Here is a 23,377-nt window from a genome sequence, read left to right on the forward strand (position 1 = left end):
AATCCTCCGCAGATATCAAGGAAAATTGTAATCCCAAAACAAAGCAATTCTGAAAATAAATATACCTTAAAACTAAGTAAGTAAAAAATAAAGAACAGGAAAAAAGTAATAAGCAAAAAAGTAAATAGCTGATAATTGATAACTCTGAAGATAACTCAAAAGCTGAATAGGTTGAAGCCTATTCAACCTATTCTGAAAAGAAAAAGCTCAAATATTAAATACCTGGAAATAACTTTAAAAATAAGCAACCAAAAGCTAAATAATTCAAAACTAAGTAAGTGTAAAAATAACTCAAAACTACAATAACTAAAAAGTCATGCTGCAAATAACTCAGAATCAAATAACCTCAAAATCAAACAGACAAAAACAAAAATTAACTCAAAACTACAAATGAAATAGACTATGAAAAATAAATAATCCAAGTCTCATAAGAAATAATTAGAAGTAAACCATTCTAAAGCTCTTTGATTCACAAGTATGTATCCCTCAAAATGAAGTAATTACAAATAACTGAAAACAAACTTGAAAAAGTTTTTAAAAAGTAACTGAGGACTGGGGCTGGGGATGTGGCTCAAGCGGTAGCGTGCTCGCCTGGCATGCGTGCGACCCGGGTTCGATCCTCAGCACCACATACCAACAAAGATGTTGTGTCCGCCGAGAACTAAAAAAATTAAAAATTCTCTCTCTCTCTCTCTCCTCTCTCACTCTCTCTAAAAAAAAAATTTTAAAAAATGGAATAAGGGAGGATTTCCTCCTTTAAAAAAAAAAAAAGTAACTGAGGACTATAAAATTAAGTTACTGGAAAACAAAAGAGCTACACTTAAATGAAAATAAAATTAAAAGCAAATACACGAAGCTCTAAAGCCAATATTTAAACCAACAAATCTAAGTCTCTCAGCGGTTAACCTGGAGTCATTATCTCTGAAACTAAGCCATCTGGGCACTAAGTGCCGCATAAAACAGGTATCGCCCACTGGCGAGTGACAGCAGCCCCGCGCAGGCTCTGGCACCTGCTGGACTCGGCGGAACCCCAGGAACCCGCGCGCCGGTGTAGGCGCGTGCAGCTGTCCCTAGGTTCTCGGGCCCCTGAGCTGGGACCCCCGGGGCGCTCAGCTTTGGGCTCCCCTCCAGGGGCTGCAGACCCGAGGCGCCGAGGCCCGCTGGCTGCTTTCTGCTGAAGGAGCGCGCTGCGTTCGTCCCCATCACATCAGCCCCTCCCCGGGATGCAGACTGCACTGGCGGCCACGGAGCGAAAGAAGCCTGCGACGAGGGTCAGTTCTCCGTGGAGGAGGGTCTCGGGCTTGCTGCGACCGCCTGCACTGCCTGCGCCTGGACACCCGTCGTCTCCCCCGCAGGAACCGGCAGGCCAGGGGACACCCCAGCGCGCCCCTGGGTGCTGCTCGGTACCCTGAAATGCCAAGAAGAAAGTCAGAGAAGCCCTGGCAACAGATTGGCTTACACTTCTTGTCCAAATCTCAGGCACCTTCTCCCCAAGGTCCCATACTGCTCACCTGGGCTTTGGTAGGGCAGGGATGGGTGGTGGGATGGGGGTGGTCCCTCTGTGGTCTCCAGGTTGCTTTTGTAGTTCTGAAATGCTGTAACTGAGAAAAAATGCCCACATGGTGTTCATAGTCCTACCTCCCTGTTCCTCCAAGGAAACCACCATTTTTTTTTTATTTGACAACTTTCTTACCATCCCTCTTTCTTTGCTTCCTTTTCTTGTGTCTAATTAATGTTCATTTCTGACTGGACACAGTAGCACACATCTGTAATCCCAGTGTGCTCTGGAGGTTGAGACAGGAGTATCACAACAATTCAAGGTCAGTCTCAGCAACTTAGTGAGACCCTGTCTCAAAATTTAAAAAAATAAAAAAATTAAAGACTTGGGGATGTTGTTCAGTGGTAGAACACCACTTCATCCCATCCCTGGTATAGAAAATATGAGAGAAAATCAGAGGAACACACAGGTGCATCCTGCCTCTGTCTACATGACTTGATTAGATAATCTCTGGCATCTATGCACACCTGTTAATATCCTGGGCCTGTTAGACACTGTGGGGAACAGCATCCACTACCAAATACCAAATACTGTGCCTGGTGGATGTTAGGTGTTTCTCAAAATTTAATCCTCACAACAACCTGATAGGGGTCTTAACCCCAATTATGGATGGGGAAACAGATAAGATAGTATAGTCACTTGGCCAAGTTCTGCAGCTGGATTCTACATTCCTGCTCTCTATCTCCACTCTAAATATAAGTGGTCTCTGTCCCCATACTGCTCAGATGTCAGGTCAGGGATCTGAGCATCTGCATAAAGGGCAGCCTCAGGCTTAGGGTCAGCAAAGTAACATCTCTAGGAGTGAAAGTGCAAGACACTTTCTATTCAGATGAGAATCAAGGGAAGGGCTTTGAGCAGGCCATGAAAGGTGAGCAAGACTGCAGAGGGAGACATTCTGGGCAAACAGGAACAGAGCAGAAGGATCCTGCAACTGGTGGTGGGGGAACAGTTACCTGAGCAGGCAGTGAGGCAGTGGAGGCTTCCTTCCTTTTGCTCAGAGGAAACCCCACCCCAAGCTACATCTGGGGCCAGACCCTCCCCAGAGAAGGTCAGAAGAACCGTATGAGGAACATGGAACACAGCCAGGCAGTGCCTCCTAGAAACCCTCTAGAAATTCCACCTAATACTCCAAAAGCAGCTTGACTTACTTCTCTCAGATTGAATCAGCAATTGAAGCTGCAGAATTGATGTTGAATTAGCAGGCATGAAAACATTAATCTCCAGAGCTTTGAGATGCACGGGTACATTGTCAATGAACAGTAATTTTTTTTTGGGGGGGGGTACCAGGGATTGCTTAACCACTGAGCCACATCTCCTATATTTTATTTAGAAACAGGGTCTCTTCAGTTACTTAGGGCTTTGGGAAGTTACTGAGGCTGGCTTTGAACATGCCACAACAGTCAGAGAGCAGTAATATTTTGAAATGAATCTTTATTTCTGAGCTACATACAGATCTCAACAATTGGTTTAAAATACTAAGTAAACCATCTTGTAAAGACATGTGCCATCAACCTTTATTATTCCATTTCTAGAGCACAGGCTGAATAGGTTTAGTGTAATTTTTTTTTGTACTGGGGTTTGAACCCAGGGGTGCTCAATCACTGATCCAAATTCCCAGCCCTTTTTATTTTTAATTTTGAGACAGGATCTCACTAAATTGCTAGGGTCTCAGTTGCTGAGGCTGGCCTTGAACTTGAAATCCTCCTGCTTCAGCTTCCTGAGTCACTGGGATTACATATATGTGCCACTGAACTAATTCTTAAGGTCTCTGGGATTTCAGAATGGTGAATGAGCATTGGCTTCAGCTTCAAGTCACCATCTACACTAGAGCACCTAACTAGAGTCAGTCTGTCCTTTGAAGCTTTGAAGCCAGGCATTGACTTCTACTCTGTAGCTATGAATTTCCTAGATGGCCTCTTTTTCCAGCATAAGACTGCTTCATCTACACTGAAAATGTGTTGCTTACCAGAGCCACCTTTGCCAATGCTCTTGGCTCAACTTCTGGGTGACTTGCTGTTCCTCCATCTGTTCCTGCTGCTTCATCTTACACTGCTGTCATGTCACGTCACGTCATGTAGATGGCTTCTTTCCTTAAACTTCATAAGCCAAACTCTAAACTTCAAATTTTTCTTCTGCAGCTTCTCACTTCTCTCAACTTTCATTCATTTGAAGGGGGATTAGGGAGGATCTTGCTCTGGATTAGGCTTTGGCTAATTTAGCTAATTAGGTTTTGGAACATTGTGGCTGATTTGATCATCTATCCAAATGCTCCAGGTTTCTCCAAATCAGCAATAAAATGGTTTCACTGTATATCCTTCATGTGTTCACTGGAGGAGCACTTTGACTTCCTTCAAGAATTTTTTGTTACATTTATAATTTGGCTTTAGTGCAAGAGGCCTAGTTTGGATCCACTCTTCTCTTTGGTCTACATGCCTTCCTCACTAGGCCTAATCATTTTTGGATTTTGATTTGAGGTGAGAGATGTGCTCTCTTTCATTCAGTTGAACACTTAGAGGCACATTGCTGGGTTGGTTGGCCTAATTTCAATATTACTGTCTCAGGGAACGGAGAGTCCCAAGGAGAGGGAGAGAGCCAGGGAAACGACTGGTTGGTAGAGCAATCACAACACTCACAAGGTTTATCATGCATAGGCACAGTTCTTGGTGCCAAAAACAGAGTAATAACCTCAAAGATCAACAATCACAGATCACCATAACAACTACAATAAAAATTTTAAAACTTGAAATAATGCAAAAGTTGCCAAAATCTGACACAGAGACATGAAGTGAGCACATGCTGTTGGAAAACTGGTTCCAACAGACTTGCTAGATGCCCTGTGCCACAGACCTTAAATTTGTTTTAAAAATGCAGTTACCTACAAAGTACAGTAAGTCAAAGCACAATAAAATGGGGTTGGGGTGTAGCTCAGTGGTAGAGCATGTGCTTAGCATGCTGGAGGACCTGGATTCGGTCCCCAGCATGAACACACACAATTCTGAAATAAGTTATGCCTGTATTAAAACAAGTCTTACACAGTATTGTCTTCAGCATGAGTGATGCCTTTTAATGGTTTGCATTCTGCTATTTCATTTTTTAAATTATGTTCCAGATCCCTGAGTCAATTGTATGACCTGCTAACATGTTATATAATCCATGGTTAGCAAAGCACCATTTTAGGATCAGACAGAAGGAGAAAGAAAAGAAAGAAAGAAAGAAAGAAAGAGAGAGAGAGAGAGAGAGAGAGAGAGAGAGAGAGAGAGAGAGAGAAAGAAAGAAAGAAAGAAAGAAAGAAAGAAAGAAAGAAAGAAAGAAAGAAAGAAAAGCAAGAGGGGAGTGGCAAGGGCAAAGGAAAGGAAGAACAGAGACAGGACAGGACAGAGTGGAGAAAGTGTTCATTGGGAGGTGGCAGAAAGTCCCACAGATGCCTGCCATGTTGTCCCTTCACAGAAACTTCACCCCACTCTGTGTGCACTTAGCTCTGTCACTTCCATTGTATCCTGGGCTACTTGAACAAAAGGACAATATCCTCTCATCTAGCAGAGGAATTCTTAAAATCAATAGAGCCTTAGGGAATATCCTCCAGTTTAAAATATTCTCATTTTTCAAGAAAGAAAACTGACTCCCAAGAGTTAGCTGACCAGACAATGATTATTCATCACCAGGCACTGGGCACAGTTGAGATTTGCTCAAGGAGAGTCACAGGCATCCATTTTTATTTCTAAAGCAAAAGCAACTATGTCTATTTTGGAGAACTAATGGAAAGATTAATAAAATGTTCAAGAGCAAGTGTTTGCCACATCATAGAAGCTCAGTAAATATCATCTGCTAGTATTATTGTTAATGGTAAAAGAGTAACAAATAGCCTCAGGAGATCACTAGCCACTTTGAGCATGCTGCGATTATTACCTTTCCAGGGGGATTTAGCTGTGAATGTCTTCATCCTACACAAAATGGAAATCCTAATGGACACCCAGGGGTGCTCTTAGAAATAAAAACAAAGGAAATACACCAGCAAAACAACTAATTCAAGCAATAGGCCTTAACAAATATTCATCTTGGTCATGCTAACATTTTTAATTTTAATGGATTGCTTTTATTCTCTCAATGATTTCACCCAGTGTTTTCAGGAAGACATCGCCCTCAGAGACTCTGGCTACTCTGATCTATGTGTCCAATAAATGTGAAGAGTGCTCTGTATAGATGGATAATGGCAGTGGGAAGGTTTGTGATGATGACTACTCCAGAGCATTCTCTCCTCCCTCCTCAGACAATCTTTGAAATTCATAGTTTGTAAATACAAATGTCTTAGAAAAATTAGTTTTGCGCTTAGTGTTTAAGATAATGGATGGTTGCTTTCCTTAAAAAGTGGAGTCTATTAATAAGTGGACTTGGTAGAAAGTTCAACATGTACTAATCAGGAAATACTTTTTTGGTAAATTACAGATGTACAAGATCACGACAAAAACAATTTTGCTCCAAATCTGACTTTGCCCTTTGTGTCCACTAGATGGCAGAATGAAACTACTCTGGAAGTTGTTGGTGAGGCCCCAGTTCTCCCAAAAAGTTTTAAATGGCATCAATGTTTATAGCAGCACAATTCACAATAACTAAATTATGGAACCAACCTAGATGCCCTTCAATAGATGAATGAATAGGGAAACTTTGGTATACATACACAATGGAACATTATTCAGCATTAAAAGAGAATAAAATCATGGCATTGCAGGTAAATGGATGAAGCTGGAGAATGTAATGCTAAGTGAAGCAAGCCAATCCCCCAAAACCAAAGGCTGAATGTTTTCTTTGACATGAGGATGCTGACACATAATGGCGACTGGGGGGCTGGGGGGGTCATGGGAGGAATGAAAGATCTTTAGGGCAAAGGGGAGGGAGGGGAAAGGAGGAGGCAAAAGGGAGGAATGATGGTGGAATGAGTTAGACATCATTACCCTAAGTACATGTATAAGACATGGGGGGTAAAAAAGATTTAAAATGGCCACTTCTAGCACAACAGGCTCATTTTGACTGAGAGAGCTGAAGTTTTCTTAATTTCTGATTCCCTGTCTTCAGGCCTGAGTAGTAATCACACCCTTTGGAGGGATTTGGATGGTACCATTGTGCTAACATGAGTGAAAGTTCACTCTGAGCTGTGCTTACAACTGCATTTCATTTAATCCTCACAGAGAGACTATAAAGCGCCACCTTCACTTTGTAAAGAAAATACAAATCGGGCTGGGGATGTGGCTCAAGCGGTAGCGCGCTCGCCTGGCATGCGTGCGGCCCGGGTTCGATCCTCAGCACCACATACCAACAAAGATGTTGTGTCCGCCGAGAACTAAAAAATAATAAATATTTTAAAAATTCTCTCTCTCTCTCTCTCTCTCTCTCTCTCTCTCTCTCTCTCTCTCTCTCCTCTTTCACTCTCTCTTTAAAAAAAAGAAAAAAAGAAAAAAAAAGAAAATACAAAGCAAGAATTTGGAGCTGGGGATATAGCTCAGTGGTAGAGTACTTTCCTAACATGCATGAGGCCCTGGGTTCAATCCCCAGCATTGCAAAATAATAATAATAATAATAATAATAATAATAATAATAATAATAATTCAAGACACATTGAGTTAAGATAACTTATCCCAAGAGACAGAATTAGATTTGAGCTTTGAGGTACAGGACCTCCTAACAGTTGTGCTGCTGCTTCTGCGGTAGCCACTTTGTGGGTGTTAAGGGCTAATTGCTACGTAATCTGCCCCTTTAGCACCTATATCTCTCTGAAATGATACAGATTACTAAACTGGATCCAGACCTTTTGAAAATTTTTGTCTGTGAGCCAGAGTTAAAACTTGTACATTTAGATTCCTGTATCTCTGAAGTATGTATTTCCTTTTTAAACCAGTCTAGGACCAAGAAGAATCAGAGTTAATAATAATCACCAAGAGGGACTTGGAAACTTTCTCATAAAAATTTTTTAAAAAGCACCTTGAAAGTAAGCTAAGAAAATCAATTATCAACATGAACTCTCAAAACATTTGATATTTCTTTTTTGTATCTCTTCTAAAGAAAAAAATTTGCATGTTTCATACAGAAGCTTATTTCGAGTGGAAAGAAAAATCATTAATCATATTGAAGCCAATTTTAGTTTATTTTACATATACACACAATCTAGTCAGCAAGTATTAAAGGAATAAGTCCACCACACACATATGTGGGGAGCCGCTCTGAATGATTCATGACTTTCATCCTGGAGCGGAGAGGCTTTGATTGGTCACTACATCTCGTAACCTGGACATTGCCCCAGTCTAAGAAGTTTGAGGGCGTGTCTTCACATGTAGGTGTGTTACCCCATGGATAGAGCTAAACTCACCTATTCCTTTGTAATACTACCCATTGCCCTGTTTGGGATAGAATGTTCCATGGAAATGCCCTTTTTGTGTCCCCTTGTCTTGCCCTTGCTTTGGGCGTGGCCTTCCTAGATGTCAGTCAACCTGCTGACAGCAAAAATCATGAAGCTAGACTCAACCCCCTGAAACCTGATATCTTGCCTCATTTGAATGGCTTCTCCTCAATAAAAGGGTTCAGCATGTGCTCACTTTCTCTTTCTGTGGACCCTTAAGTCAGAGGAGCCGACACAGGACCCCAAAGAAAAATGTATCTCTATCTCTTGTGTGATTATTTCGTGCAGCCCAGTTCACCTGCAGTGATCCTGAGTGTTTAGTCAAGGAAAGCGACACACATAAAAATACTACAACTATGTATTTAAATGTACATTTGAGATTTGAGATTTCTCATCCCCTTCTCTCCACTTCTACCCCCAACATTTAGAAAATGTTTCTGCAGTCCAATTTGCATGGTCCTGGCTTCTTCCCCTGCTTCTCCCACCTATCCTGCTGGGCTCCCTGCACACCTTGATTCTGGGTCCCTCCATGTCTCAATAGCTAGCTGCACTATTTCTGAGTCCAGCAATATCAGTGTGCCCAACAAATTGCCCATTTTTCTACCAATAGAAGAGTGATAAGTCAACAATAAGGTTTGTGGGGGAAACCTCAGACATGGTGTCATCCTAGCTATAAGAATGACACTCCCTGTGAACATACCTTATAGTGGCTCCCTGTTGCCTACAATATAAAAAGCAAAGTTCTCAGTCTGATATTGAGGCCTACCTCCCTCTCTTGATTTTTTCCCCCACTCTATTGATGAATCTCTCAAGCCAGGACTCAAATCACCACTGCATATGCTTGCTTAGAGGCAGCTCCATGGTCTTTGAAGGACCCTGGGGCACCTGGGCATGTGACCAAAGAATGTTGCCCAGTTGCTAGAACTGAACTGTGGCCTTGATTTCTGCCAGGACTGGGGCCTTGTTCTGTAACCCAACTGAGTGCTGCCTGCCCCTGTGGGCTTTCCCCACAGTCCCCTACCCCTCTATCACAAGTGGTCATGCCACATATGAAGATGTCCCAAACCACAGGGCCTGCCTCCCTCCTCTGCCTCTCTAGCTACAGGGCCTCATGTACTGGTTACAACTCTCCTCTTCCCTGCCCCAACCCTAGCTCACTCCATAACACCCTCTGGACATGATGCCCTTCTGCTGGGCTGTCTCCAATCCTTCACTGGCTCTCAGTGTCCTTCTCAGTCGTGTCCCCCCGGTACCTTATGCCTAAGAATCCCAAAGGATGAAAAGTGCTGTAGTGTGATAATATTTATATGTCAGAGCTTTGTGAAGTGCTGGACATATACAAGGTGCTGATGTTCTTGACATTCCTGAACTTGGAACTTGGGTACCACCCTTCTGCACTGCCCCTGGTGCCCATGAGTCTCTATCCTGCCCCTGAGAGTCTCATCTCCTCACAGGTCCTCAAGGACCTGCCTCCCACTCACTCACACAGTCCACTATGGGCCCTCTTCAAGTTCTTAGAGACCTTATGACGTTACTCATGGTGACATTTCATTAGACCCTGTCTGGTGCTCCAGGCTCAGGAGATCTGGCTCAGCAGCAGACAAGTTGTGTGAAATTGATCCTCAGTTTGCTGTGAAAGAAAGGGACTGGGACACCTGTGGGGCTTTTCAGTTCCAATGTTTTATTATGTGGGCATTTCTCCTTCTTATCTAAACCATATGCTTTTCATTCTGTCACCTACAGTATACTGCCAGGTTTGTTTGAGACCGTGTAAATGTGATTTGATATTGGAAACTGAATAGTGGATCTGTCCTACTGATATGGCAAAGTGACTTCAATTTTGATGCTCCTAATATATATTTTCACTCCTCATCTCATCACAACTGAATTAGTTTCTAGGAGAAGTTTAGAATATTGAGTAGTGTAGTAAAAGGTCATTTCCTTATTCTGTTTTGTGCTGCTGCAATAACAAAATAACAAGACTAGGTATTTTAGCTCACGTTTCTGAAAGAAAGTCCAAGATTGAGGTGCCAGCCTCTGGGGAGGATCTTCTTGCTGAGTTATCACATGGTGGAAGGTGGTAGGGCAAGCACACAAGAGAGCATAAACCACTCCCAGAAGCCTTTTTCACTGCAGCATTAATCCTGGGATTACTAGGGATTAAATTTCTATATTTGGGACTGATTACACTGGTAATAGTTTCCAACATGAGTGTTGGAGGGAACAAAAACATTTAAACCATAGCAGCTACTAACCAAAAACCTCCATGTTCCACAAATACATATTCCCAAACAGAAAACTTAAAGAGATTTTGATTCTGCAGGTCCAGACGAGGACTGGACAAACCTCTCAAGTAGTCCTGATGCAATAGCCCTAAACCATCCTTTAAGAAACATTACTTTAGGGAGTAAGGATTTTTAGAATAATCTAGAGAGCAGAATTTTATTCCTGGGATAAACAAGTGATACTTTCTTTATTTGTGGGGAAAGGTTGATCGATATCCTTGAGGAATAGGCATGGGGCCAGAGGAGTGCTGACCTTTGGTTTCTGTACAGAGCAGGTTGTACACTGCAGTAACTAGAACACCCATGCTTTTAGACTCATGTATAGCCTCTGTCTCTGCCACCATGGCTACTCTGTTCAGAAGTTTATTGTGCCAACATGAGGACAGCTGAGGGCAGAGGCTGACTGGCTGAGAACAACAGAAATCATTTTATTTGATTGGCTGATTAGTGCCTCCCCCACCAGGAATGCTCTCTGCTGGGCATTAATGCAGTTATAAAGATGTTCAGACCTCATTCTCACTGCCTTGGTCCACACACCTCTTCTCCAAACACCTTCATTGCCATTCTTCCCATCCTTTCCCTATCACATCCCTGATGAACAGGCCAAGCTACTCAACCACCTCCTTTGAGTCTCTATCTGCCATCACTTCTGCCTGATGCTTTGCCATTAAGAGGATATTCCCTCAGTGCAGTCCTAAGTTAGGCTGTAGTATAGCAACTGCCCATTTTTGCCTTGCACCCACATACCAACTGGATCATCCATGAATCAAATTTAGCATTTTCCTCCTCTGTCAGATGCTCATGAAGAATCTTCCATGCATTCTGTGGCAGGCTGACTCTAGACTCTAAGATTGTCCCCATGACCCTACCTCCAGCTATCCACACTGTGGATAATTCCCTCCCCTTCAGTGGTGGAAGAATGGAGAAGGTAAACCAATGGGAAGTGAGGGGAAATGTGTGTTGTACAAGGTGAAAGCCTCCTTATCATCAAATGTCCACACACATCCCTAAAAGAGGAGCACCAGCCTGTATGTAACAGGGTTGATGGGCTGCTTCTATAGGTGTACAGAAGTCAGGAGAATCTGGACATTTGAGATTGTCAAGTCCATCAATCCAAATAGCCTCCTTTCAAGTCTCAGTATCCTAGTTTTTTTTCCTCAATCAGGTCTTGACCTTGGTGTACCAGAGTTGCTGGGTTTGAGAATTTAACCTTCTCTGGGGCGCTGTCACTCATATAATTGTGTTTCCAAACACAATTTGGCTCAGATTTCTTTACCCTCTGGCTGCAGGATATGTGAATCATTTTATATGCTACTAAATAGGACCTCTGGCTTTCATATTTCATCTTATATTGGCAATTAATCACCCTCAGTCTTTCATTATCTTTAATGAATTAATCACACCCTTCCCAAATGACTATCACATTCCAAAACTGTTACAATTACTATTTCCCCAAATCCCTAAGATCCTTCATCTGCTGCAGACCCTCCCACAGCACCACAATTCAGTTTGCCACTGATGAAAGTTTGAACAATTTCCACAGCATGCCAGGAGCTGTCAGTGCTCCTCGACCACCAGTGATGGGGTTCTGGAGTTCACATACCAGCGGCTGGCAGGTAATCTGGCTTCAAAATTCCAGTTTAAACCCTGTGTATTTGTTTGCAGGTGTGTGTGCACACTGTGGATAAAACTCAGGACCTTACACATGCTAAGCAACTACAGAGCCTTTTTCTAGAACTGCTTCTGGATTAAATTCCTTAGGAAACAGATATTGATATTTGCATGCATAATTTTTTATTTCCTGGTACTCTCAAAAACAAAACCTGAGAGGGCTGAAGGAAGCAGAAGTAGGCAGAAGAAACTGTTTGGTGATGCGGGTTGAAATAACCTGTATAAAGAGTGCTGCCTTAAGAAAAAGGAGCTAAGCGCTTCTACCCCTCTAACTGGTCTTAGGAGGTGGGTTGCCCCCAGGGAAGATTGGCAACTCAGATAAAGTGGCTTAGTTTGGCTGAGGATAGTTGCTGGAGAATGATTCAGCTAAGAACTGTCAGTTGTCATACTCCCAGCAACTTAGGTAGTATCTCAGTCCTGAAAGGAGACACACCAGAGCATCCACTCCATCTGTACTCCCTGGTTTTAAAATGCTATTGTTAATCCTTCCCACTCCCAAAAAACATTTTTTTTCTATTTACCACCTTAGTGCTTTCCTTTTCTAGTGACCCCATAAAACTTAATCCAGGTATGGTTCTGTCTTGTCTGTTCCAAAGGGCAACATACTCAAAACCCTCTTTTACATTAAAAAACTTCACAAATTTCCACTTAATAGTAATGCAATAACAGTAACTGAATGAATATCTATTAAAAACAAATAATAAAAGCTATTATAAACTATGGACTGTTTTAAGCACCTGTGAATGTATTAATACAAAAGATGTATATTTATATAGGTAACTCTTGTTCTAATGACAATGCTTGGTGTGCACATAAATTTATGAACTCCCTAGTCTAGGATACTGCCTATAGTTGTGTACAAGAATAGAATGGTCACCTGAAGAAGCAAGTAGAGATTGAAATCTAGCCCAACCTCTTATTTACTAAGTTCACCCCATCAAAAGCTGAATGTGCCTGGAGGATGGTGGCACTTTTTCTAAACAAATTGCTGAAACAGGTTATCATTTTGTCACAAGCCATTCATGGGTTGCATGTGGGTCACCACAGATGGAAGCCTCGTAGAAAGAGACATCTGGTGTCTGGGAATAACCAGTGGACATTTCCTCTGGTCAACTGCCCAGGGACAATGTGAATCTCTATCCCACTCTGCTGTGGCCCACACAGCACCTGAGATGGGTGTGACCTGCCAAGATGTCAATCCACCTGCTGACTGCAAGATATCCCCAACAAAGACTCAGCTCTTGAAACCTTATCCAGGTCTTTGATGTACTCCTTAAATAAACTACCCGAGCCATTTTCCCTTTGTCTTGTTCCAGAACCCATGGGGACTAGATCTCTCAGGGGCTTTACATTAAGTAAATATATTTCTGTGTGTTTGTGTTTTGTTGCTAATTAATTATCTGAGATTGTTAGTTTTAGGGTGGCTTGGATTCCCCTGGGCAGAAAGAACCCTGCAAAGAGACACTGGCTATCGTTCCCACAGAAATCATTTAGCATTTTTTTTCCTACTTAACATATTCACCCTTCTGCCAACTCTGGACCTGCCCAGTGACTGATTACAAGCCCCAACTCTATAATAGTCAAGCAGGCAGTCCTACATGTGGATTCTATCTTTGCCACCTATTTGCTATTAACCTTTGATGTGATTTGAATGTTTATTACCCCTAAGTCTACATGTTGAAATAATACCTTCAAAGATGATGATTTAAGACATGGGGGCTTAGGGAGGTGATTAGGTCATGAGGGTGAAGACCTCATGAATTGTTTAATCTTTTTGGTGTGTGTGTGTGTGTGTGTGTGTGTGTGTGTGTGTGTGTGTGAAGGGGATACCAAGGAGTGAACCCAGAGGTACTTAATCACTGAGCCTTATCCTCAGTCCTTTTTTGTATTTTATTTGGTGACAGGGTCTTCCTGAGTTGCTTAGGGCCTTACTAAGTTGCTCAGGCTGGCTTTCAACTCGGGATCCTCCTGCCTCAGCCTCTAGGGCTGCTGGAATTACAAATTGGGTTACAAGTGTGTGCCATCTTGCCTGACAAGAAGTAGTGCCCTTTAAAGGAGGCCAGAAGGAGTTAATTCCACCATGTGAGGTTAAAGTGAGAAGACTGGCTGTTTATGAGGAAGCAAGCCTTGACCCAACACTGAATCTCCATGCCTTGACCTTGGGACTCCCCAGTCTCTAGAATTAGATTTTTATTGTTTATAAGTCACCTAGTCTATTTTGTTATAACAGTTCAAATGGACAAGACTACTGCTTCCTTATCTGTAAAATGGGATTACAATACCTCCTCTGTGCAGTCATGGTGTTTGTTCAAGTAGTGAATGGACACACATTATTTTCACAGATCTGTCTTATCAACTTTACTGAGGTCTAATTTACATGCAATAAAATGTCTATAAACATTAAGTGTACAGTTTAATCAGAATAATGTAAAGCAATGACCAGATAAAGCACCTGTGTGCTTTATACTATCCAGGGATTATAATAGGACCTGTGGAAGATACAAAGTAGCATAAAATACCCTTAGTTAAATCTGGTTAACCCTTTGATTAGATTAGGGCCTGGGTTGCATGTTCCCCCTTTCACCCTCCCTCACTAGGTCCTCTGCATAACACATCACATTGTCTAATACTTTAGTCCATAAAGCCACTTGCAGGCATCTTCCAGCTTGTTCCCTGTTGTATTGTCAGCACCTATTACAGCGTTTGGGTTTTCCATGTCCACTAACAGAAAACCCGTGTCAACTTTTTAGTTTTTGTTTTGTTTTGTTTCTTTTTTTTTTTTGACACTGGGGATTGAACTCAGGGGCACTCAACCACTGAGCCACATCCCCAGCCCTATTATGTATTTTATTTAGACACAGGGTTTCGCTGAGTTGCTTAACGCCTCTGGATTGCTGAGGCTGACTTTGAACTCTCGAACCTCCTGACTCAGCCTCCAGAGCAGCTGGGATTACAAGCCTAAGCCATCGCGCCAATCAAACCTTACAGTTTTAATTAGTAAAGGTCTGTGGAGGCAGCAGCATTGAGAAGGATCAGATTTCAATAAGATTACTGTACAATTCAGGGATAAACCTGAAAGACCCTCAGATCCCCCGTCCAAAAGAAAACTACACGTCACACTGGCTGCAAAAGCAAGAGGCAAGAAGTTTATTAATACACAGGCGCCTGCGGGTGCACAGCAAAACCTCAGCCGAAGCTTTGGTGTACTGGCACACCGGGCTTTGGGGTACAGTTCTTTTATAGGGTGAGGGGAGCTGTTTCCCGCCTAGCACACTAACAGGTATCTCATTGGTTCTTTTGAATCCAGCATTAGGGTAAACTTGTTTTTCACTATATGTTCTCGGAAAACCCACAAAACCCACAGGGTTACATTCCATTCTTTCTGTTCCTGCTTATCTGTTCCTGTTTGCTCAAGCATGTCCTGAGATATGGGTGCAGTGCTCTTTCTCAGCCGGTTATGTGGTAAGCTCATCCGGTACTTATGCCTGTTTATTGCATACTTTTTACTTTCACAACAAGGCCTCAGGTTATGGGGCTGGGGTCTTTCATTCCCCCCTTTTTCTGTATCATGGATAGAATCTTATATCCATTGCTCTGTCTGTTCAGATTCTTGGGTGCGGTTAGGGTTAGTGGCATTAAGGGCATGATATGCTCCTTGAATCAGATTTAGAAGGCGGTCTCCAGTTCCAGGGTGAGTGGGCTCAAGGGAATAGCTGGAGGTTTGGTAGCTCATAGTTATTGCTTGTGGCATGGGTGACCTGCTGGGGGGAGGTTTTATAGGGACTTTGGGCCGTTTGGGCAGTGATGGGGCCCTTTGGTCTCCGAGTATGGAGTTGGGTCCTACTGCGCTAATCGTGGCCGGAGCCTGGGATAACCTGATCTTGAAAGTCACACCCCGGTCATTCCCAGGCAAGTACCATCTGAGCCCCCATGTCCTCCCGGCAAGCCAAGGATCAATCGTTTCCCTACCCTTCTTTGTAAATTTTATCTTTAGGGGTAGCGACTGACCTGCCTGAAACTGTGAATTCCTCTGATAGCAAGTATGGCCGTCTGAGTCAGGGGTAGTGAAATTTTTGGCCACTTGTATTAGGTCCCAGCTTGAAGTGGGGTTCCAATATGCATCTCCTGTGGTTTCGCAGCCCCAGGAGGAACAGAAGTATGTCTCATATCCCCCGCACCTATATGCCTGGGATCTATCTCTACCATCCTTAGGGCAAACATAAAAGTCTGTTTGGGCTAGTCGACACCTAGCAACCTGGGTGGAGCATCCATGATTGGTACCTTGCTGAGGCCTTGGGGCCATATAGGTCTGGAGTTGGTCATATGACCTGTCAGGAATGTCCCAGGTATCTAGTCCAGCGGCTAGTTGGCAGAAATCTGGGGTCAGGGTGGGCCACCAAGTGCCGGCGGTATGAGTTGCCGTAACTGACCAAATTATTTCCCCGGTCTGGGAGAACACCTGCCAGGTCAATTTCATGGGGACATGGGGGTTGTTACCTAAGACAGGGGAAGCAAAACAAAGAGCAAGGAAAATTAGCAGCGGGTAAGTCTTATCTTTAGTGGATTCGGAGTACGTTGCAGCTTCCATCCTGAATCCTAAGATGTGGTCGTCGGGTCTTGTGGGTGCGCACTTTTCACATGAGATGCATGGATCCAGGCAGCAATACCGTCTACCTTGATTGCAGTGGGGGTGGTCAGCAGGATGGTATAAGGTCCTTTCCACCGCGGTTCGAGGTTTCTGCTCTGGTGTCTGCGTACCTAGACAGTGTCTCCAATTTTTAAGGGATGTGGCAACGAGGGAGTTTTGAGTTCTTCCTTATATGCTGCTGCCAAAGGCTTCCAGACCTCGTTCTGGACCAGTTGCAGTACGCGTAAGTGAGCCTGCACGGACGGGGTAAGTAAAGCAGAAATTTCAGTTTCATAAAAGTTTACAGCAGGTGGTGGAGCCCCATATAAGATCTCAAAGGGGGTTAGTCCTTGGGGGCCTGGGGTATTTCGGGCCCTATATAAGGCCAAGGGTAGGAGCTGCACCCAGTCTCTAGTGCCAGTTTCAAGCGTTAATTTAGTTAAAGTCTCCTTGATGGTTCTATTCATTCTTTCTACCTGTCCTGAGCTTTGGGGTCTATATGCACAATGTAATTTCCAATTGATCCCCAATGATCTGGCCACCAACTGACTTATGGGAGACGAAGGCAGCCCCATTGTCCGACCCTATTGCTCCGGGTACTCCATACCTTGGAAAAATTTCTTCTAGTAACTTCTTAGCGACAACTTTGGCGGTTTCATGCCGGGTGGGGAAGGCTTCTACCCATCCGGAAAAAGTATCAACAAAAACTAAGAGATATTTGTACCCATACATACCAGGTTTAATTTCAGTAAAATCTATTTCCCAATGAGTTCCAGGTTTGTGCCCTTTAACTCGGACTCCTGTCCCAACTTTAATCTTTCCAGCATTTACTTGGGCGCATGCCTGGCAATTTTCTGCCACTTGCTGTAAGAGTCGGTCTCTATTCGGGAGATACAGAGTTCCTTCTCCTCGGTTTAAGAGTTCTTTCATTTTCATGGCCCCGAGATGTGTCAATCCATGTAATGATTTTATCAGTTCTTTGGCATTCTTATGGGGCATTATAGTCTTTCCCTGGTATTCCCAGGTGTTGTCAATAGGGTTATAAGTGGCGTCTAATTGTTGTATAATGTCTAAATCTTTGTCCTCATAGACCCAGTCACCTTTTTCTAGTGATGGGTCCGCCTGGTGAAGTGATGAGGTCATTACCAGAAGCTGTGGCCCTAAAGCCGCTTTCCTGGCAGATTCGTCCGCCAGTCTGTTCCCTCTTGCTTCTGGAGTGTTTCCTTTCTGGTGGCCAGGACAATGCATGATGCTTAGTTTCTTTGGCAAAAATAGGGCCTTCAGCAGGGCCAGTATTTCAGTCTTGTTTTTAATTTCTTTTCCATCTGAAGTTAATAGCCCTCGACGCCTGTATATTTCCCCATGGATGTGAGCAGTGGCGAATGCATACCTACTATCAGTGTACACATTCAGTTTCTTTCCTTCCGCCATTTTTAGTGCCTGTGTTAAGGCAATTAGTTCTGCCCGCTGAGCTGATGTCCCACCTGGTAATGCACTTGTCCATATTACCTTCGTCTCGGTGGTGATGGCCGCTCCTGCTCGCCGTTCTCCGTTGAGCAGATAACTACTCCCATCCGTATACCAGACCATATCAGCATCTTTCAGTGGTTGATCCGTAAGGTCTGGTCGGGTTCCGTGTGTTTCTGCAAGGATCTGCTGACAGTTGTGGGGATTTGTTTCCCCTGGCAGCGGCAGGAGGGTGGCAGGGTTGAGAGTGACCATGGGGCCAAACTGGATTCGGTCTGTATCCAATAGTAGAGACTGGTAATGGGTAAGCCGGGCGTTTGACATCCAGCGATCAGGCAGCTGGCGAATTGTTGTCTCAATGGCGTGAGGGGTTAATAGAGTCAGAGGCTGTCCCAAAGTCAATTTGGTGGCGTCCTTGATTAGGATGGCCACTGCTGCTATCATCCGAAGGCATGGTGGCCATCCGGATGCCACAGGGTCTAATTTCTTTGATAGGTAGGCTATAGGACGTCTCCAGGGTCCCAGCTTTTGGGTTAAAACCCCTTTGGCATAGCCTTGCTTCTCATCTACGAATAAGTCAAAAGGCTTAGTGACATCTGGTAAGCCCAAGGCAGGAGCAGATAGAAGGGCTAACTTAATATGGTCGAATGCCTTTTGTTGCTTTTCAGCCCAGGTGAATGGATTATTCTGCTTAGTCAGTGGGTACAAAGGAGCTGCTATCTCAGCAAATCCTGGGATCCAAAGTCTACAGAACCCTGCGGTACCCAGAAATTCCCGTAGTTGTTTGGGGTTCTGGGGGGTTGGTATGCTCGAGATTGTCTCCTTCCTAGCAGCTGTTAGCCATCTTTGCCCATCATGGAGTTCATAGCCAAGGTAAGTGACCCGTGTCTGACAAATTTGTGCCTTTTTAGCTGATGCTCTATATCCTAGTTGTCCCAAAGTTTGTAATAGTGCCCCAGTACCTGTGTAGCAGTCTTCTTTTGTAGTGGCAGCCAGTAGGAGGTCATCTACATACTGAAGCATAATCAAGGAAGGGTGTCTTATCTGGAAATCAGCTAGATCCTGATGTAGAGCCTCATCGAAGAGCGTCGGGCTGTTCTTAAAGCCCTGCGGCAACCGAGTCCAAGTCAGCTGTCCAGAGATCCCTTCTTCTGGGTCCCTCCATTCGAAAGCAAATAGAGCCTGGCTCTGGGGACTTAGTCTCAGACAGAAGAAAGCATCTTTCAAATCCAAAACAGTATACCAAATATGGGTCGGGGGCAGTGTACTGAGGAGGTTGTAAGGGTTAGGCACTGTGGGGTGAATATCTTCTACACTTTTGTTAATTTCTCGTAGGTCCTGAACAGGTCGGTAGTCATTTGTCCCTGGCTTCTTAACGGGTAATAGTGGAGTATTCCAGGGTGACTGGCAAGGGGTCAAAATGCCTTGGTCTATCAGGCACTTGATGTGAGGCTTAATGCCTAAGTATGCTTCCCTGGACATCGGATACTGCTTGATACTTATTGGAACAGCCGTTGTTTTTAGGTGGATGACTATGGGAGGTTGTTGTTTAGCCATTCCCATTCCTCCAGTTTCAGCCCAGGCCTCTGGGTAGGATTTGAGCCAATAGTCCATTTTCATGTTGGACTCAGGAGATTTGTCAAAGAGTCTGTATTCATCTTCTAATTTAATAGTTAGCACATGTAAAGGAGTCCGATTTGGCCCGGTAATAGAGGCACTCCCATTCTCGAAATAAATTTGGGCTTTTAATTTGGTCAATAGGTCTCTTCCTAGTAGTGGATAAGGGCAATCAGGTACGTATAAAAACGAGTGAGAGACTTTACCTGTGGCCAGATGTACTTCTCGTTTGGTGGTCCATCGGTACGGCTTGCTCCCGGTTGCTCCTTGGACCCATGTCGTCTTTTGGCTCATGGGCCCTGATGATCTGGTCAGCACCGAGTGTTGGGCTCCAGTGTCTACTAGGAAGGTCACAGGTTGCCCCCCTACTTGTAAGGTTACCCGGGGCTCAGGGGGGAGCTCCTGGCCCTGACTTCCCTAGTCCTCATCTAAAGCCAGTAGTTGAGGAGCTTGGTTTGCATTTCTTCTTGGGGGTCGTTTTGGACAGTCTTTGACCCAATGCCCTTTCTCCTTGCAATAGGCACATTGATCTCGGTCTACACAGGGTCTGCCTCGTTCCCTTTCCTTGCCTGCTCTATCCTTTTGTTGTCCTGTCTGAACTACAGTGGCCAGGATCTTACTCAACTCTCTGTTACGCCTCCGGTCTTTTTCTTTTTCCCTCTTATCTAATTCCTCTCTAAGCTTAAGATCTCTCTCTTCCTGCATTTTTCTATATCTCTCTTCTCGTTCTTCAGGGGTTTCTCTCTTATTAAAAATCTTTTCAGCTTCCTTTAGTAATTCTGCTAGTGTATAATCCTGTAGGTTATCTAATCTTTGCAACTTAGTTCTAATATCTGGAGCAGACTGCCAAATGAAAGCCATAGAAACATTTCCTTTTTGTTCCTCACTATCGGGATCAAAGGGCGTGTATCTCCTATAGGCTTCTTTTAGTCTCTCTAAGAATGCAGTCGGGGTTTCTTCCGTCCCCTGATTAGTCTGTCTTACCTGAGCCAAATTGGTGGGCCGTCGCCCTGCTCCATGGAGACCCGCTATGAGTAACTGGCGATAGAGACGTAGGTGGTCCCTACCTGCATCAGTGGCATAATCCCAGTCTGGTCGGGTTAAGGGAAAGGCTTCATTAATCAAATTTGGAAGCTGGGTTGGACGCCCGTCATCCACTGGCACATTTTTACGAGCCTCTAAAAGGACTTTTTGTTTCTCCTCGGAAGTGAGGAGAATCTGCAAAAGCTGCTGACAATCATCCCAGGTTGGCTGATGGGTCACTAGGATAGATTCAATCAGAGAAGTTAGGGCAACAGGGTCATCAGAAAAGGAGGGGTTGTGAATTTTCCAGTTGTAAAGATCAGAAGCAGAAAAAGGCCAGTACTGATATTGGCCGTGGGGGCCCCCTGTTTGCCGTAAGGGAAAAATGTTAGAGGAATCTCTGAAGGTGGGGAGTTCCTGGCGTCCTCGGAGCCTTCCCACCATGGGGGAAGGACCCGAAGGGGCCTTGGTAGTTGGGTCTTCATGATCTTTTTCTTTTTCCTCTGAAGACTCCTGGATGGGATCAGGGGCTGGCAAAGGCTGGGGCTGATAGGGTGGAGGTTCTTCAGTCAGCAGGTCTATTAGGGGTGAATCTCCTGGAGGCAGGACCTTCTTCGGTTTTGTTCCTAATGAAACTGAAGTCTCAGATTTATTTAGGATAGGGTAGAGTTTGGAGGTCTTGAGAGGGGGAGCGGGTATTGGAGTGAGTGGGGCAGAAGGTGAAGGTGTAGCTTCGGGGAGAGAGTGGGGGGGGGAGTTTAGGCAGAGAGAAAGGGGCAACCCAAGGAGGTGGGTCGAAGGCTAAGTCTTCCCAAGTGACAATATAAGGTATTTGGTCAGGGTGTCCTCGAGGACCTTGGGTGAAGACTCGAGATTTCACCTGCGAAATAAGATCAAGGTTAAAAGTCCCTTCTTTGGGCCAGCCAAGGTCGAATGTTGGCCATTCAGTGGTACAGAGTGTCACCCATTTTTTTTTTTTTTTAATTTCTACCGATTGGTTGTTTGCCCGATTTCGGACATCGTGCCAATGGTCAAGGGTGAGGCTCAAGGGAGTTGTTATAGATTGTCCCATGTTAATTTCAGTTGGAAGGAGGAAATAAAGAGCCAAGAGGACAGACACAAAAAGAAGACTGAACAGAAAGAGCGCTGCGCGTTTTTGACACAAAGCAAAAGTATCTGATGGCTTAAGGGGAGTAGGCACTCCCCCTTCAGTCACAAGAACAGTGTATCCTTCGGATACACCGGGGGTCCCAAAAAAGTGGACCCCTCTGACCCCTGAGACGTCTCCCAGGGTGGCAGGGGAGAAGTCCGAGTTCGTCAACTCCTTCTCAAGCTGCCTCAGAATACAGAGCGATCACGCGTAATCGTACAGACGCTGCACCACCCCACAGACATAGACATGATGCGACACAATACACAATAGCTCAAGCTGGCCAGCTTACCTCCCAGTGATGCCAAGAGTTCCTCCAGACAGGGATCTGGGCGGAGGGGAAGGGGGGGTATCTCAGTGGGACCTCCAAATGAAAGACCCTCAGATCCCCCGTCCAAAAGAAAACTACACTTCACACTGGCTGCAAAAGCAAAAGGCAAGAAGTTTATTAATACACAGGCGCCTGCGGGTGCACAGCAAAACCTCAGCCGAAGCTTTGGTGTACTGGCACACCGGGCTTTGGGGTACAGTTCTTTTATAGGGTGAGGGGAGCTGTTTCCCGCCTAGCACACTAACAGGTATCTCATTGGTTCTTTTGAATCCAGCATTAGGGTAAACTTGTTTTTCACTATATGTTCTCGGAAAACCCACAAAACCCACAGGGTTACATTCCATTCTTTCTGTTCCTGCTTATCTGTTCCTGTTTGCTCAAGCATGTCCTGAGATATGGGTGCAGTGCTCTTTCTCAGCCGGTTATGTGGTAAGCTCATCCAATACTTGTGCCTGTTTATTGCATACTTTTTACTTTCACAACAAGGCCTCAGGTTATGGGGCTGGGGTCTTTCAAACCCAGTATTTGGAAAAGATAAAGGTGGTTTATCTCAAATACCTGCCTGGAGCCCACAGTGCACGAACCCTGGAGGAGCTGACATTATTATCAATCGTTTAGCTTTCATTAAACGTGTGCTACTAGACTTCTGATCAGGGTTCAGGAATTAGATGTCCATGGCTGCATGGACATGGAATGAGGAGGACCCCTCATTCGGGGATCCTCCTCCTCTCCAAGAGGCACATACTACACGTACCTTCAAGAGGCCAAGATACGCACCTTCTTCAAATGTCTCTGCCCTTAAGGGAAATGGTTTGATCTATGAACAAGAAGGACCAGAGGACACGATCCACAGTGTGTCCTCTTCTGCTGAAAGATCGACTCCTCGCTCCCCAACCCCAGTCCTTTGGGATAAGTAGGCTGCAAATCGAACTGTGTCGTCGCAGAAACGCCGGCGAGATGCCCCACGACTACAAATGAAGTTTACAGGCCCTCGGCCCGCGCGCCGCTTTCCCGCCAGAGCGTCGTGTCCGCGGAACCCACTAATTTGGAGACAGTCGCGCTAAAGTGTCGTTTCCGGAGGTCTTGAGCGGGTGCCAAGGACGGGGTGAAATTTCATTCGCATCTCCTTAGTTATGCCCGTGCCAGTCTACGCCTCTCGAAACGTCTGTCGCCTTAAAGATGCGCCTTAAAGCGTCAATCCGCAAAGGGCTCTCAACGCGCGGCGTGAGCCCCGCCGGAAGTGACGCGTGTCCTGCGCGC

The 23,377-nt window shown here is 44.6% G+C and overlaps 1 long non-coding RNA gene across 1 annotated transcript; it reads right to left on the reverse strand.

Annotated features, from left to right (window-relative positions):
- Positions 1–771: 771 nt before the first annotated feature.
- Positions 772–23,334, reverse strand: LOC308653499. The gene is made up of 3 exons (XR_014023057.1): positions 22,895–23,334; positions 1,512–1,601; positions 772–1,408 (listed from the first exon to the last, which is right to left on the reverse strand). It is a non-coding gene; the product is annotated as an uncharacterized lncRNA (long non-coding RNA).
- Positions 23,335–23,377: the final 43 nt, after the last annotated feature.

The sequence above is a fragment of the Spermophilus citellus genome, assembly GCF_964194105.1.
Source record: "Spermophilus citellus genome assembly, chromosome: 7".
In the NCBI taxonomy this organism is placed as follows: Eukaryota; Metazoa; Chordata; class Mammalia; order Rodentia; family Sciuridae; genus Spermophilus; species Spermophilus citellus.